Here is a 16,014-nt window from a genome sequence, read left to right as displayed (position 1 = left end):
AGATGAGTCAGTAGAGTTTGAGAGCCATGAGGATTGCACAGAGGATCAGGAAAATGATGGTATGTCAGGTCCTCATCAGGTTGTCCAGATTGAGGGCATCCTTGTTTCAGCTGGCTGAATCCCTGTTCATCAGCTCTAATTCTTATACTAAATTTTGGGGCTTTTAATCCCCCTTTCAATCCTTATCAGCTGCCACCAGATTTCTCCATGACATCATTTACCTTAGGGTCAGAAACATATGGTCTGGTGGTCTCCACCTTGATCTTCTCTCCTTTCCCTCTTATCAGGCAAGGACAACCTGCCAGGGACTTCACTCTATTTATCAGGGTGAGGAGAAGTAACTTGTTTGAGGCCATACTGGAGGGCTCTGTGCGTGTACCTGGTGAAACTGCATGTTTCAAACTGGAGTTTTTAAAAAGGAGTTGCTGATGCCAGACATCTATTTGCTCTCTCAAAGCCATTTCTGCACCAACCATGGCCACCTTTGTGGAGCTCAGTACCAAAGCCAAGATGCTTGTCTTTGGTCTGGGCACCTGGAAGTCTCCCCCAAACAAAGTCAAAGAAGCCATGAAGGTGGCCATGGGCAGAATATTGCCACATAGACTGTGTCTACATCTATCAGAATGAGAATGAGGTTGGAGAAGCCATCCAAGAGAAGATCCAAGAGAAGGTGGTGAAGTGGGAGGACCTCTTTATTGTGAGCAAGTTGTGGTGCACCTTCTTTGAGAGTAAGCTTGTGAAGGAAGCCTCAAGGATCTGAAACTGGACCATCTGGATGTCTATCTTATTCATTGGCCCCAGGGATTTCAGTCTGGGAAGGACTTATTCCCCAAAGATGATAAAGGTAACAACCTCATCAGTAAAGTAACATTCTTGGATGTCTGGGAGGTCATGGAGGAGCTGGTGGATGAGGGGGTTGGTGAAAGCTCTTGGTGACGCCAACTTCAACCACTTCCAGATTGAAAAGATCTTGAATAAGCCTGGACTCAAATATAAACCAGTGACTAACCAGGTCGAGTGTCCACCCATTCCTCACCCAGGAGAAACTGATCCAATACTGCTACTATAAGGGCATCACTGTCACAGCCTACAGCCCCCTGGGCTCTCCAGATAGACCTTGGGCCAAACCAAAAGACCCTTCACTACTGGAGGACCCTAAGTTCAAGGAGATTGCTGCAAGGCACAAAAAATCCCCAGCCCAGGTTTATATTCAGTTCCATATCCAGAGGAATGCGGTGGTGATCCCCAAGTCTGTGACACCAGAACATATTGTCAAGAACTTTCAGGTCTTTGACTTCAAATTGAGTGATTAGGAGATGGTGATCTTACTCAGCTTCAACAGAAACTGGAGGATCCGTGTCTTGGCTAACCAGGCTCATTTGCTGGAATACCCCTACAATGCTGATTACTGAAGCCGAGTCTCCTGATGAGACACTAATAGACCCAACCTGATCTTTTCTTAAAATTGGGAGCCATCTCGCCACAAAGCCATGAAAAGATAATTTCGGCTTTACTATAAATTACTGCAAATTCTGAACCTGCTTGGAATGCCTGCCCATGCCTTGAACTCACCCATGCCTGGCTCTCTGACCAGAGAGCAGCCCTCTCTGAAACTTTAGTGACACCTCATAAATATTGGCCTTCCCTGGCCAGACAACGACCCTCTCTGAGGCTCTAATGGTCCTCATAAATTCTGATGTTGGGGCCAGCAAAAAATGTAAACTACCATTAGTGTGATGCTTGTCAGAGTTCTGTTACCTGTAACCCCCCCACACACTTTGTGTAACTTTCTGGGCTATAAAGTTGGGCTGCAAGAAAGCCGCTGAGCTGTCTTGTTTCGGCCGTTTTGGGAGAGAGAGGCAGCCCGGCGGGTCGAAACAATAAGCTTGCTTTAATTTGATTTTAATTGGAGTCAGTGGTCTTTTCTTGCGTCCTGGTCTAACAGCACTTAGTGGATTCTTTCTCTTCACTGAAGTTTTATTTGCTCTCCCTAAGGCCCATTTTAGCTAAATTTATATGAAATCATATTGTGCCTGATCTTGCCAGAATCTAGGCAAAATTTAAAAAAATTATTAGTGCATTATAATTGTACATAATGGGATTTTTTAATGCTCTAATCGTACATGCATGCAACATTAGTTGCTCAATCTCCTTCCCATAACCTTCTTTTCTTCTCCTCCTCCCTCCCCCTAAGGAAGGTTTTATTTAATTCCATATGTTGAACCAGGAAAAGACTTATCACAGGGAAGTATGGCTCAGATGAGCAAATGACTATTTCTTCCACTTATGTGATCTGAACAAATGTTTGTTAAACAACAGGGTCTCTGTTATAATTGAGGATTCAAAAATAAAAATTAAAAAATAATGAAAGTTAAAAAAATAATAAAATAAAATAAAATGGAGTTGCTTAGGCTCAGTCTTAAGAGCATCCTCAAAATAGGGCAGAGGCTGTGCTTGTGTATTTTCAGAAAACCCAACCTGTCATTGTGGAGACAACTGAAGGACCTGACAATTCAGACTGAGCAGATAGTTCAATAACCAGGAGGAAATTAGACTAAAACTATAATGTTTGGGGCCATGCTAGCTTTGTTGAGGAGTCTGGTAAGTAAAGTCTATGGAGAAACTTATTGGACCTATTTACCAGATCCACCTTTAGTATACTCAGCTGTATGTTCTGGAGAATCCATCCCATATAATGATACTGATATGATAGGAGGTTTTACAAACACAGTACACCTATTCATGCCACTGGGTTTAATTATACTGGCGATAGTGGGTATTCACCTATATGTTGGTCCCGTGATAAACAGGCTGGCTGTTTAAAATAACTTTTGAGGAAAAGACATCATATGGGGGACCTAGACCAGCCAATGATACCAGCCCTAGGGACTTAAGAGCATATGTCCAGACAGTTATTAAAATGGAACTTTCCCATAACAGGCCAGTTATTCCCAGGTAACATCCACCAGTATCTATTGCCCTATTCAATCTGCAACAGAATTTGGTAAGTTTTCTTAATGGTTGGATTATGCAAATGTCTTGCCAGTACAACATAATATCTCTAGCAGTGGCAGATATGTTTTGGATTGATCTTCAAAAATTGATAAAAGTCAGTTACATCAGGATCCTATGACTATTGGAGGATTTGTCAGTAGTATCCTAACTTTCACTGAAGGTGGCATACAAAAGGATCTGTCACGTTTAATAGCTGCCTTAGATTTTCTCCATTTTACAGATGGTTCCTTTTCTGACTTTATAGGCAAGAACTGTAAGGAGGGTTCCCCCTATGGCCTTCAAGCCTGCATTCAATCTCCTTATGTTTTCATTTCTGGAAATGTGAGAATGCAGAGAAAAGGAGAAAAATATCATATAATTTGAGGAAATGTAATCTAACTAAGCTAATTTTCTTAATAATTTGGCTCAAAATATTTCCAAATCCCTGTACAATAAGGTGAATATTGATGAAAAGATTGAGGCTAAATTCATGCTTTGAAGGCTACCATCATAAGTATAGTAAATGAACTCTCTGCTCTCAAATTTAAACAAAGATTTAGATGACCCGCTGACTCTAAGTATGTCTTTATTAATGCAGCCAAATATAATACTTCAAAATGGATTGGAAAAAAGTCAAAAATCATCTGATGGGCGTTGGGCATAGCAATAATAATAGCTTGGACCTTATGAAGTTACATCATCACATTCAGGATATTCAGAAAAGCAGGATCGAGCTCATGCACCTCTAGCTGAACAAATACTTTATGAATTAGATGACTTTAATCTTGGAAATATGTTAAAACATTCGCATGGTATATATTATTAGAATGATATGTTTGCTACTAATTCTTTTTTGTGTTATGATAATAGGTTGTGTACCCTCAGATTCAAGATCTGGAAACTCCAAGTAATTGCCTGTTGCTTGTATTTAAAAAGTAAAGAAGTGTGAGATGTTGGAAGCCGTGTATAAATCATGGGTTTGTTTGAGCCATCATAAGGCAGGGAGGATGATTTTCTGGGAAATTCTGGGTGAAATTCCCTGGTCAAAGGAAGTCCAGATCATGCTGGCACCCTGCTCACAGCCCTAAATTCAAATGCAGCTACCTGGAGATGGACCCCAAACAACTTGTTTTCTCCATTCTTATTTTGTTTTCTTCAAGAAGTCTGCCACACTGAAAACTTTTGATGTATTTCCTCTTTTTTTTTTTTTTAAAGAGAGAGTGAGAGAGGGAGAGAGAGAGAGAGAGAATTTCAATATTTTATTTTTTAGTTATCGGCGGACACAACATCTTTGTTTTGTATGTGGTGCTGAGGATCGAACCTGGGCCGCACGCATGCCAGGCCAGTGCGCTACAGCTTGAGCCACATCCCCAGCCCTGTATTTCCTCTTAAATAAAGAATTTGGGCCCTTTTCCCTTATTGAGTTCCAGTTCCTATCAGGGCTGGAAGACCCACAGGCGACCTGTTTTTAAAACTATTTTGTCTACTGTCTTTTGTTTCTTATTTTCAGACTTTTTATTTTACCAGCCAGTTCACGCCTCCAAGCAAGAATCTGGTAACCCTGGCATCACAGGAATAACAAAAATTCCTTGTTAAATACATCATAATTTTACCGTTGTTTACTGGTGATGAGCCCTTTCTTCCCCAATGTTGAAGTATAACACCAGAGAAGCACACCAAGGCAAGTTTAGAGTGGAAAGTAGAAACTTTATTAGAGGACAGCAGAAAAGACTTCTCCCCCAAGCATTCGACAAAGTACAGCATCCCTTTATGTTCAAAACTCTAGAAAAACTAGGGATAACAGGAACATACCTCAATATTGTAAAAGCAATCTATGCTAAGCCTCAGGCTAGCATCATTCTGAATGGAGAAAAACTGAAGGCATTCCCTCTAAAATCTGGAACAAGACAGGGATGCCCTCTATCACCACTTCTGTTCAACATAGTTCTCGAATCACTGGCCAGAGCAATTAGACAGACGAAAGAAATTAAAGGCATAAAAATAGGAAAAGAAGAACTCAAATTATCACTATTTGCAGATGACATGATTCTATACCTAGCAGACCCAAAAGGGTCTACAAAGAAACTATTAGAGCTAATAAATGAATTCAGCAAAGTGGCAGGATATAAAATCAACATGCATAAATCAAAGGCATTCCTGTATATCAGCGACAAATCCTCTGAAATGGAAATGAGGACAACCACCCCATTCACAATATCCTCAAAAAAAATAAAATACTTGGGAATCAACCTAACAAAAGAGGTGAAAGACTTATACAATGAAAACTACAGAACCCTAAAGAGAGAAATAGAAAAAGATCTTAGAAGATGGAAAAATATACCCTGTTCATGGATAGGTAGAACTAACATCATCAAAATGGCGATATTACCAAAAGTTCTCTATAGGTTTAATGCAATGCCAATCAAAATCCCAACGGCATTTCTTGTAGAAATAGAGAAAGCAATCATGAAATTCATATGGAAAAATAAAAGACCCAGAATAGCAAAAACAATGCTAAGCAGGAAGTGTGAATCAGGCGGTATAGCTATACCAGACTTCAAACTATACTACAGAGCAATAGTAACAAAAACAGCATGGTACTGGTACCAAAACAGGCGGGTGGACCAATGGTACAGAATAGAGGACACAGAAACCAATCCACTACAACTATCTTATATTCGATAAAGGGGCTAAAAGCATGCAATGGAAGAAGGATAGCATCTTCAACAAATGGTGTTGGGAAAACTGGAAATCCATATGCAACAAAATGAAACTGAATCCCTTTCTCTCGCCATGCATAAAAGTTAACTCAAAGTGGATCAAGGAACTTGATATCAAATCAGAGACATGGCGTCTGATAGAAGAAAAAGTTGGCTATGATCTACATACTGTGGGGTCGGGCTCCAAATTCCTCAATAGGACACCCATAGCACAACAGTTAATAACTAGAATCAACAAATGGGACTTACTCAAACTAAAAAGTTTTTTCTCAGCAAAAGAAACAATAAGAGAGGTAAATAGGGAGCCTACGTCCTGGGAACAAATCTTTACTCCTCACACTTCAGACAGAGCCCTAATATCCAGAATATACAAAGAACGTAAAAAATGAGACAATGAGATAACAAATAACCCAATCAACAAATGGGCCAAGGACCTGAACAGAAATTTCTCAGAGGAGGACATTCAATCAATCAACAAGTATATGAAAAAATGCTCACCATCTCTAGCAGTCAGAGAAATGCAAATCAAAACCACCCTAAGATACCATCTCACTCCAGTAAGATTGGCAGCCATTAGGAAGTCAAACAACAACAAGTGCTGGCGAGGATGTGGGGAAAAGGGTACTCTTGTACATTGCTGGTGGGACTGCAAATTGGTGCGGCCAATTTGGAAAGCAGTATGGAGATTTCTTGGAAAGCTCGGAATGGAACCACCATTTGATCCAGCTATTCCCCTACTCAGTCTATTCCCTAAAGACCTAAAAAGAGCACACTATAGGGACACTGCTACATCCATGTTCATAGCAGCACAATTCACAATAGCAAGACTGTGGAACCAACCTAGATGCCCTTCAATAGACGAATGGATAAAAAAAAATGTGGCATTTATACACAATGGAGTATTACTCTGCATTAAGAAATGACAAAATCATAGAATTTGGAGGGAAATGGATGGCATTAGAGCAGATTATGCTAAGTGAAGCTAGCCAATCCCTTAAAAACAAATGCCAAATGTCTTCTTTGATATAAGGAGAATAACTAAGAACAGAGTAGGGACGAAGAGCATGAGAAGAAGATTAACATTAAACAGGGATGAGAGGTGGGAGGGAAAGGGAGAGAGAAGGGAAATTGCATGTAAATGGAAGGAGACCCTCAAGGGTATACAAAATTACATACAAGAGGAAGTGAGGGGAAAGGGGGAAAAATATAAGGGGGAGAAATGAATTACAGTAGATGGGGTAGAGAGAGAAGAGGGGAGGGGAGGGGGGAGGGGGGATAGTAGAGGATAGGAAAGGCAGCAGAATACAACAGTCACCAGAATGGCAATATGTAAATCAATGGTTGTGCAACTGATGTGATTCTGCAATCTGTATATGGGGTAAAAATGGGAGCTCATATCCCACTTGAATCAAAGTGTGAAATATGATATATCAAGAACTATGTAATGTTTTGAACAACCTACAATAAAAATTAATTTAAAAAAAAAAAAGACTTCTCCCCAGAGGAAGAAGGGGACCCAAGAGGTGGAATCCGTGGAAGGGTGATGTCTCCCCTCTTTTATAGCTAAGGTCTTCTTTCAGCTTTCCCGCATTCCTGACCCATTCCTGTCCTTTGTTCTGTTATCTTTCAGTGATGGAATATAGGTGGCAAGGCCCAAAGGGTGGGCACACTTGGGCCAAAGGAGTAATCTGGGCAGGAAGGATTTTTGGATTAGCATCTCCATGTTTCCTGGGAGCTTTTTCATTAACATTTCTTTGGGATGGGCTCTGAGCTTGGGGACATTAACATTGCAAGTGTTGTTCTGCTTTTCCGGGACTCCATTCTCAACATGGGTTTCATTTTCGATTTTACTCGATATTAGACCCGATTTACCTAACTACACTAAATACTTAAATCTGGCTTCATTCCCCCCTCTAATTTTGGAAACTCCTTACTGCTGTAAGGAAAGGGGGCGAAGACCGTTCTGGCTTCTTCGAGCTGAAAGGGGGCAATGTTGAGCAAGCAGTTTGGAGTCCCCCTTTTAAAAATCGGGTCTTCGAGTGGTCCATGACAGAAGTTCGATTGAGGAGTAACAGGCTGGAGGGCCATTTGAGTGATGGGTGGTCTATAAGAGAAACAAGAAAACATTAGTACTGGAACTAGACTGATGCAGCAATAAATGCCACAGCACAGGAATATGACAATGAGTATGATGACAACACAGAGACTAACAATGTTTTCCACCAAGAAGTACCAGAGAACCTGGAGCTAAGATATTCTTCCCATGACAAGATTGGTGAGGTCATGGCTTCTATCTGAGCATGTAAATCTTTAAGAATATTTGTCACATTGCCAGAATTGTCAGGGATGTAAACACACATTCAGTTTTAATAATGGCACAAGTATCACCTTGAGCTGCAGTGAGGACATCTAAAGCCATTTGGTTTTGTAAGATGGCCTTCCTCATAAGGGTTATTTCAGGGTTAAGGAGAGAGATACTTTCCTCAACATCATGGAGGGCAGTTTGAGTATAATTGTTTAAGTTCTCTACATGCCACGTTATATCTTCTAAACCATTTTGTGGGATTAACAGTGAAGCTAGATGATCATACCAATGAAACATGGATCATCCCCATCTAGGTTTGAGATTGGGGATTTTTGCTGGCTGCTTTATATTTGGAGTCCATTTCCCCTGCATCCAGAGGTACCCAATAGTACATCTTCCTATCCAGCATGGGGGAAAAGATTGTGCTTCTATGGTGTCATGTAAAGTCACCACAGCATATCAAGCTTTGCGTTCTGTTCTCCTTGTTCCATAAAGGAACTCCCATCTGTGAACATGGTGAGGTCTGGATTGGATAGGGGAAGGTTTTGGAGGTCCTTCCGGGCTGAGTAATTTATAGCTAGGACTTGTTGGCAGTCATATTCAGGTCTCCCTCTAATTTCTCTGGGAGGAAGGCAGCTGGATTTAAATTAGAGCAAGTCCTTATTTGAGTTACAGGTCCTTCTAAAAGTAGGGTTTGATATTTTAGAAGGTGATTGTCTGAGAGCCATAGTTCTTTTGTATTTAAAATTCCTGAGAGATCATGGGAGGTTTAGACAGTAAGGTCTCTTCCCAGGGTTATTTTAATTGCCTCAGGGACTAGTAAGGCTATTGCTGCTACTACTACCCTCAAACAATGAGGCCATCCTGGAGACACTAGGTCAAGCTCCTTACTGAGATAAGCTACTGGCAGTTGAGCTGGTCCCTTCTTTTGTGTGACCACTCCTAGGGCTATTCCTCCTCTCTCAGTAACAAATAGGTTGAATTTTTGTTCAGTGGGTAAGCTGAGGGCAGGGGCTTGGAGTAAGGTGCCTTCTAATGCCTTAAAGGCTTTAATCTGTTCTGGTTCCCATATCAGGGAAGTTGTTCCTTGGTGTAATGTCTCTTTGAGGAGGCTATAGAGAGGCTTAGCTATTTCCCCATATCCAAGGATCCAAAGCCTACAATATCCAGTTATCCCTAGGAAGCCTCTAAGTTGTCTTATGGTTTGAGGTAGAGGATATTGTCCTATAGGGGTTATTCTTTCTGGTCCTGTTGTAGAAACAAAGGAGGCAAGGCACTGAAGATAGCAGGAAACAGTTTTATTTGGCTGCAGCCAGGTTCAGGGGGTACAGCCTTATGCTGTAATCAATCAATCGCCTGACCCTGAATACAGGTAATTTCAGAGTTTTATACCCAGCATGTAAGGGGGGGGGGCGGGGATCAGAAGTTCACAGTCTGCAGAAGTTTATACAAAAGCAGCTTTTTCTTTCACTGTTTTAGGCAAGTTAACACTTCAAGGACAACACCTGAGAAGGGGAGAGCTGCTTCTCCCCTTTCTTTCTTCCCCTGCCAGCTGTTACCATGGAGCCCAATTGGTATCTTCTTCTTATCTTAAAAATGTAGACATCTCTGTAAAGCCCAGCTCAAGGCCAGAAGTCTTGTTTGCACATTTCTACAAACTACTATACTGGATACATTTGTGAAAAATTACTAAGGGGGTGCCCAGCACCTGGAGTGCTGGTATCTTCCTGGCCAGTGGCTAAGCAAAACAGGGCAACAGGAAAATAGGAAACTTATCCACATTGAACTTTTTCTCAGAGACTCTTTGGCTGACAGTCCCAAAATCAGCCATGATGAGAATTTCTGGAGAAGCCCAGTTAAGACTTTTTCTGTGGAGAGAGTGCCACTTCAATTCCCCCCTTTAATGATGCTCCCCACAATTTAATCCTTTAAATTACAGAGCATCATTATCATCATCTTGGTTTAAAGCCTTATATAATGCCAGAATTTTAGTTGTTGTCCTCCTTTCAACAGCGGCTTCTATACTGGATCTAATAGTTTTAATGCACAGTGGAGCCAAACATGGAAGCAATAAACAGGTTAACAGCAGAATACCCAATATACCAATTAAGCTTTTAAATCCACCAAGAATTGAAAACCAACCCCCTAAAAGTGTGTTAGTGTCCTAAACTTTAATGCCTTTCCATGTCTGAACTGGCTCGTGTGCCAGTTTTCTTATGTTGTTGGCTATATCCTTGACTGCTTGTCCATTATCATCTATTTGGATGCAACAATCTGAGCTGTTGAACTTTCCACATATTCCTCCTTCTTCAGCCAGTGTGTAATTTAATGCCAAGCGGTTTTGATAGATAGCCGCTCGCATTTGGGTCTGTTGTGTGGCTATGAGGTCAAGACCTGTGGCAGTCTGATTAGTTATAATTTCTAGTACAGCTTGTAAGTGGATAATTCTGTTCAGCATGTAAATAGGAGTCCTATAACCCCAACTTCTGTCTTGTGCCCAGGTAGCAGGACCATAAGTGGCAATAATTTTCTGGGGTGTCCATTCATCTTCATCCCAAGATTGGTGGCCTCCTAGATCAATCTCTTGCCCAATGGATCTCCTTTTTCTTGGCCTTAGATCCTCATACAAGGGGATTCCTAGGTCCTTTCCAGTAGCATTAGGCAGTAAGAAAAACCCTGGTCTAATAGTACCAATAGTACAAGTTCCTCTCCAATTTGTTGGGAGTTGGGTATAAGACCTTTCCAACAAATCCAAAACAGCCCATCAGGTGCTTTCCAATTAGTGGGAACTGGGTTGCTCCAGAATTTATGGATTTCAGGGATGCCCGAAAGGAACTGATCTGGTTATTGTCTGGGCACCTACAGTTAAAAAGTGCTCTTTTCTTATGGGGCTTTTTGCATATTAGACGTCTAATCCCCAGCCAGCCTGGATTATCTGCTCAAAATCAAGTAGGTTTCTCTGGCCACCAGGTGGAGTTCCAAAACAATATTCTATTACATGGGGTTTCACCGACCCATTGTGTGTGATGGGGTCCAAATCTGCCAATACATTCTTCACCAAATATTTCTGAAGTGAGAACCCAGCCTTGGGGCTTTTCATTTTTTAGTTCCACTTGTATTTTATTTCAAAGTAATAGGGAGTAAGCATCTAAACTTATTCCTATCCATGGCCATTCCTCACTCATAAGGGCTCCTCCCCACAGACCCAGCAATTTTTAACCCCAAGGTTTTTAGCAATTCTTTCTGATAGGTCCAGAAAGAGAATCTTTCCTAAGGGAGGAAGGTTGAGATTTGGGTTCAACTCCTCATACAGTTTAGCTTTAGGGTAAGGACTTAGAGTAGGTCTCAAGGCAGCTGGTTTTGAATCACTTTTTATAAAAGTTTTCCAAGTCAGTGGCTGGGAGTCTAGTGGCCAACAATACCAAATTCTACCAGTAAAGGGGAAATTTCCTGGGCAAGTTATTTTTCCCTTAAATTATGATTCGATCCAAGCCATGCAGACTCTTTTTCCTTTCCAGAGGCAAACCGTCATCCATCTATAGCATTCCTCTGGTGGGACAGATCCTAAGTATATGTGTTTTTTTTTTACCACCTTTTGGTTATAGTAGATTGGCTTGACACATGGTTCACATGGTCTCCACTGTTGGAGTAGGAGTAGGGCAGAACTCCTTAAGATTATCTAAAGAAACTATACTGAGTGATAGACTAACATTTTGGTTAGCATAGGTTGGACAGTGTAAGTTAGCAAAACCAAACTAATAACATCAAACAAATCCTAGAAACTTATATAAGCAAGATAATGAATATAAGTGAAATTTTGTTATTCAGAGCTCAGAGTGCTAACCATTACACTATAGGAATTATCTTAGAGGTTGAAAGAGTCCATTAATCTTCGTGGGAGGTCCATCTTTCACTATGGATTGATCAGCCAGTCCCTCCCGTGCGGCTGAAACAGGGCAGTAGACTCCTCAAGCTTCAGCTGTGCAAAGACCAGTCAGCTTCCGGAATGACTGGAGCAGGACTGCTGTCCTTCTGATCCTCAAGCTTCTCTGATGTTCCTTTTCTTCGGATGGTCAGCTTCAAGGGTGTTGTGGCATCTGGGGAGTACTTTCAGTCCGTGGCCTCAGGCTTGAGTCTGGTGTAGTGAATCCAGGGGCCTATTTCTGCAACCTTGGCTGCAGTTGGGGTGGATAAAATAACAGTGAAAGGGCCCTTTCAAAAGGTTTTAAAGGTTGAATGTTCTGTTCTTTGACCCAGACTTGAATCTCCTGGCTTGAAGGAGTGTGCATCTGTGGTTAAACTTACTGGCAACCTTTCTCTAACCCATTGGTTGAGAACCTGCAAAGTTTTCCCTAAGGCCTGAAGTTGCTGCCTCAGGGTTAATTCCCCTATCCCTCTTAAGTCTCCCTGAGCCCTAATAAGAGGGGGAGGCCTTCCAAACATTATCCCATAAGGAGAGGATCCAGTCCTCCCAGTGGGAGTGGATCTAATCCTCAAAAGTATAATAGGGAGACGTTCATCCCAGTGTAAGTGTGTCTCCTGACACAGCTTACCCAATTGAGTCTTTAAAGTCCTGTTCATCCTTTCAGCTTTACCAGAACTCTGAGGCCTATAGGCAATATGTAACTTCCATCTGATATTTAAACTTTTGGCCTGTAATTGTATCACCTCAGCCACAAAAGCTGGCCCATTGTCTGAGCCAATAGTTATTGGGATACCAAATCTGGGAATAATTTCCCAGAGGAGCATTCTGGCTACCTCTCTAGCCTTTTCAGAGCGGGTTGGAAAGGCTTCTACCCAGCCAGAGTATGAGCACACAAATACCAGAAGATATTTATAGCCCCGTGAGCGTGGTAGTTCTGTGAAGTCTACTTCCAAATCCTCAAAAGGGGCTCCTCCTATAGTCTGAATTCCTGGTGAAAAATTTGGCCTCTGACAGAGATTTTTAAGTGCATACACCTCACATTGTTCACAAATCACCCGGGTAATGCTTGTGAGCCGGGGGATATAGAAATATTGGCTCAGAATTGTCTCAAGTGCTATATGTCCAATATGTGTTCCTCTATGGAACTGTCTGATAAAGGCTGGGGCTAGAATCTTGGGAATGGCTATGCAGTCATCAGAAAATCTCCACCATCTACCAGAGAGATAACTTCCCTCTTCAGTTTTAAACCAATTAGTTTCATGCAGGGAATATTTTGGCTCCCATTGTGTTAGTGGGTCTGGCAGGAGAGCAGCATTTAAATCCAAGGCTGGATTATCTTCCTGTTTGTGGGCAGCTGATCTGGCCTCTCTGACAGCTCTCTGGTTGCCCTGAGCAACCACAGTATTTCCTTTTTGATGACCCCGGCAATGCAAAACCACAACCCTTTTGGGAGCCCACACTGCATCTAAAAGTTTAAGAATTTTTTGCCCATATTTTATGTATTTTCCTCCTGAGTTAATTAGCCCCTTTTCTTTATATAAGGCCCCATGTACATGAAGGGTAGGGAACGCATATTTTGAGTCTGTGTAAATATTTGCACAGACTCTGCCTTTTGCGCTGAAGTTCCCTGAGGCAGAGGTTCCGCCTTAACAGTAGAGTCCAAAGTGACCACTGCATATCCAGCAAAATGAATCCCATCTTTTATAAAACTGCTTCCATCTGTAAAGTACTCTACATTGGTGTCCTTGAGAGGCTGGTCTGTTAGGTCTGGTCTGCTGGAGAACACTTCATCTATGACTTCAACACATTTGTGATCCGGTTTTCCAGGTCCAGTGGGCAGCAGAGTTGCTGGGTTTAGTTTTGACAACCTCAATGCAGATGCATGGGTTTTCATATAACACGCCCTGATATTTAACCATTCTTTCATTAGTCAACCAATAGTGTCCTTTATATTCTAACAATGTCAAAATTGAATGAGGAACTCTGACAACCAGTTCTTGTCCCATGACCAGTTTATCAGCTTCCAACACCAGAAGAGCTGTGGCTGCAAGGACCCGTATCTATCTGACTCAGGGGCAGCCTTGGGCTACAGAATCCAGCTGTTTTGATAAATAGGCTACTGGACGGTGCCATGTCCCCAGCATCTGAGTCAAAACTCCCACAGCCACTCCAGACTGATCATGGACATACAGAAAGAAAGACTTTGTGAGGTCAGGGAGCCCTAATGGTGAGTGCTTGTTTAATGTCCTCAAAGGCCTTTTATTGTGTTGGCCCCCACATCAGAGGATCTCGTTCTCCCCTCTTTGTGGCTTCATAGAGGGGTTTTGCCATGACTGAAAAGTTGGGGATCCATATATGTCAGAATCCAGCAGCTCCCCCAAATTTTCTAATTTGGCGGTGGTTTGAAAGGACTGGAATTGAGCAGATTGCCTGTTTTCTTTCAGAGCCCAGCCGTCGTTGCCCCTGAGTCAGATAGAAACCAAGGTATTTGACTTTTTCCTGACAGAAACTTTGTAACCAGCCTCATATAAAAAAGTGAGAAGCAGTTTGTCCCTTTCATGCAGTCCTCTTTGGTTGATCCAGCCAGCAGTAGATCATCTACATTTGGAGCAGTGTGCACCCACAGTGTCTTGCAGGAAAGGCTTTTAAGTCAGAGGCCAGTGCTATCCCAAAGATAGTGGGTGAGTTTTTAAAGCCTTGTGGTAATCTAATCCAGGTCAATTGGCCTTTGTTCCCATTGGAATCTCCCCATCGAAGGGCAAAGAGCTGCTGACTCTGTGGTGCCAGTCGAATGCAAAAGAAGGCATCTTTAAGGTCCAGGCAAGTGAAATGTGCTGCTTCAGCTGGGAGCAGACTTAAGAGTGGATATGGATTGGGGACCACAGGATGTAAAGTGACTGTGGCTTGATTTACTACATGTAAATCTTGAACTGGTCTGTAATCATCAGTTCCCGGTTTTTGAATAGGCAAAAGAGGTGTATTCCATGGTGATTGGCACGGCCTGAGAATCCCATGTCGTAAAAGTCTGTCCAAATGTTTTTGAATCCCTAGTTGTGCCTTATGAGGAATATGATATTGCCTCAGGAGTATTGGTATAACACCCGGTTTTAATTCCACTATTACTGGGGCAATATTTTGGGCTAGTCCAGGTGGATTGTCCTCTGCCCATACTCCTGGCACTTGGAAAGGAAGCTCTGGCTCCTGTTGTGGTGTCTCTACTAGGCTGAAGAGACGCCATTCCTCTTCCTGGGGAATGGTGAGGATTAAAATTTTTTGCCTCAGGGTTTTCCAATGATAAAGCTGCCTGACCTCTTGCATCAATAGTTATTTGGGCCCGGAGTGTTCCTAGCAATGCTTGACCCATCAATGGTACTGGGAAATCTGGCATATACAGAAACTCATGAGTCACTTCATGACCTGCTAAATTGCATCACCAAGGCAACAGGAAAGGATGATGAGCTTTGTTGCCTGTTGCCCCAATAATTTTAGTTGTTTATTTGAAAGCAGGCCCACCAGTCTGGTCACCACTGAGTGGTGAGCCCCAGTGTCCACCATAAAGTCCATGGGTTGGCCCCCTACAAACATTCAGACCATAGGCTCCTGGGAGCCCAATGGGATGGAGCCCAGTCGGTCCTAGTCCTCATCATAACTTTCCATGGTTGCCAGTCCCACAAAATCCTTTTCTGGGGTATCAGGTGGGTGTTCATGGCATTGAGCATCATGGGGGACCCTTTTGTAGGGCTGGCATCACCCTCTAATGACTTCACCTCTCTTGTCCTGGTAAGGAGTAGCAGCAACCCAATTGTCTTTCTTTTGCCTGGGGCATTCACCTTCCAATGGCCCTCTATATGGCAGTAGCTGCACTGGTTTGGTCTCTGCTTAATCCCAGGATGTGATGGTCCCTCCAGCCAGATTTTTCTTCGGCTTTGTATTTGACCCCAATTTTGACTATTGTTTTGGCTTTTTTCTGGCAGGACCCCCTTTGAGTGATTCCTGAATTTGCAATAAAGGCAGCTGCAGGTAAATCCATTTTATTTTTTATCTTTCTGTCTGCTTCTCCTTGGGCCTCT

At 42.3% G+C, this 16,014-nt stretch overlaps 1 pseudogene; it reads left to right on the top strand.

Annotated features, from left to right (window-relative positions):
• The first annotated feature begins 474 nt into the window (after positions 1-474).
• LOC143403222 (aldo-keto reductase family 1 member B10 pseudogene) lies at positions 475-1,412 on the top strand (annotated as a pseudogene).
• Positions 1,413-16,014: the final 14,602 nt, after the last annotated feature.

The sequence above is a fragment of the Callospermophilus lateralis genome, chromosome 1, assembly GCF_048772815.1.
Source record: "Callospermophilus lateralis isolate mCalLat2 chromosome 1, mCalLat2.hap1, whole genome shotgun sequence".
NCBI lineage: Eukaryota > Metazoa > Chordata > Mammalia > Rodentia > Sciuridae > Callospermophilus > Callospermophilus lateralis.
Note: the sequence above shows the minus strand (reverse complement) of the source record. Positions and strands in the feature narration are given on the sequence as shown.